The following is an 876-nucleotide window of genomic DNA, read 5'->3' as shown; positions in this document are numbered from 1 at the left end:
AATCTATTGCAATCCAGCAAGTTCTGCACAATATTTGTGGCTATCCAAGTAATATGCAAAAATGCCAAAGTCTATGGCAAGTACTTCTGTGCAAGGGAGACATAATTAGTGATATCAGCACAATGAGAATCAGTCATTTCATATACACTTTCCAGGAAAACTCATTTATAAAGTAATATGTGTATATGCACTGCAACTACACATCTACCTAAGGCATAAAGGCACAACAGAACTTTGAGTAATACATGGAAGGTACAAACTAAAGACAAATATGTATCAGCCATTATGTCTAAAAAGTGATGTATATCGCACAAACACTTACATATATCATCATAGTAAGTAGACAGACATATATAAATACACACATTACAATTTGTAGAATCTGATGTAATCTGCAAATTTCTAATAAAAAAAGTAAACTGAGTAAGGTGAAAGGCAATGCCAGCCACTTCACAATGGCTAAGAATAGACACTACTACACTTGATCTTAGCCAAAAGGCTGAGAAGCTAATAGTAGCTGGCAATGGATACAGGACACATTTGGGTAATGCAAGTAATGCACACACCCAAGGAAACAGGGTGATAGAAATGCAGATGTAGGGTGAGGGTGAAGAAGAGGGGTGCATAAAGGTATGACAGTCAGAAGGGCATGGGCATTTTTTTTTCTTGGTGGGAATAGTCCAAATATATATTTTTTGACCAAAAGGGATGGAAAAGCCATGGAAAAAGGAGGTGGATATAAAAGCTGTTACAAACATATAGCAAACATCACAAGACGTAGCAGACAAAAGACAGAAATATATATATATATATATATATATATATATATATATATATATATATATATATATAAGAATAAGTAAGGGCAACAGAGAG

General features: G+C 34.4%; 1 pseudogene; it reads right to left on the bottom strand.

Annotated features, from left to right (window-relative positions):
- Nucleotides 1-337: 337 nt before the first annotated feature.
- Nucleotides 338-511, bottom strand: LOC122792505 (annotated as a pseudogene).
- Nucleotides 512-876: the final 365 nt, after the last annotated feature.

This window comes from Protopterus annectens, chromosome 1.part2 (genome assembly GCF_019279795.1).
Source record: "Protopterus annectens isolate FY-2018-M chromosome 1.part2, PAN1.0, whole genome shotgun sequence".
In the NCBI taxonomy this organism is placed as follows: domain Eukaryota; kingdom Metazoa; phylum Chordata; order Ceratodontiformes; family Protopteridae; genus Protopterus; species Protopterus annectens.
Note: the sequence above shows the minus strand (reverse complement) of the source record. Positions and strands in the feature narration are given on the sequence as shown.